The following is a 1,157-nucleotide window of genomic DNA, read 5'->3' as shown; positions in this document are numbered from 1 at the left end:
ACATTATATATTATAAGGGTTACATGGAGAAAATCGGACCTCTCTGAAATGAAAATGGATGGCCCTCCCTTCAGCAAAATATATTTGACCTAATCCCTCCCTGAACGTTTGTAAAACAAAAAAAAACAAGTGACCATCCCCTATACCCAAAATAATCATTAAAACAAAGTGGATAGCGGAGAACATGTCTACCGTTTACCCTCACGCCTAGGACATACCATAGCATTACATGGCAACAAATGTTGTTTTTTTATAGCGCACAGGGCTGTGGGCCAGAAGGTTGTGGGTTCACAGACCACCGTGGACAACAGTAGGGGTGGAAAGATCTCCTTTATAGTAAAAGCATTGCATGAATCTATCATCGTATTTGCAGGTCTGAGAAAAATTGCCTTTTATAAAAATATCATACAATTCTACATAATATTTTTTAATACCACACACATTACAGGCTAAGAATGGACAGCGCGATATCCTATGTGTTCAGCTTATATTTCTCCAATGCCAAATCAGTGTGTGGTTTGCAACAAAGCTGTCCCTGTTTGCAAATAATTAGGAATCTGAGAATGGTTCTTTTTAAAAGTTAGGCCTACCTTTCCACCCCAGACAGAGTAGGCCTACCGACGCATACAAATGCAAGCTTTAACTGCTGGCTACTCTTCATCCGTGGCTTAACCCAATGAGCGATGGTCAGAAGTGTTTCCCTAAAAGCTGTCTGGGTTTAAACATCTTCTATTGTACATAGTGAACAGCTTAATCAATTGATAGTGACATAATTAGATTACCCAAGCAAAGTCTATGTTTTGTCTCCTCGGCTATAGAAGGTTGTAGCTCAGCCACTTAATGTGCATCGGAGTCACGTCTTTCATGGGTATTTTACAGCTTGTTTCTAGCATAAAGCATCGAGGACCAAAGCACTGTTATAGATCACTTTATATAATCCATTTTAATTTCTTCAAAATCTTAAGCTAACAAGGGGTAGGCCCGTGCTTTTTGCAATTTTCTTTAATAAAAAGTAGGCCTGTGGCATACCCTCTCATACCCCCTCAATTTTAGTGTTGGTTTTAAATTAACAGCCCTTCACTGACACGGGGTAGGATATTTAAAGAATGCATGGTGGGTGGAGGAATTGACTGAGAAATCTATGGATATAGCAACTT

This window comes from Coregonus clupeaformis, chromosome 17 (assembly GCF_020615455.1).
Source record: "Coregonus clupeaformis isolate EN_2021a chromosome 17, ASM2061545v1, whole genome shotgun sequence".
Lineage (NCBI taxonomy): Eukaryota > Metazoa > Chordata > Actinopteri > Salmoniformes > Salmonidae > Coregonus > Coregonus clupeaformis.
This window is presented reverse-complemented; position numbering follows the sequence as displayed.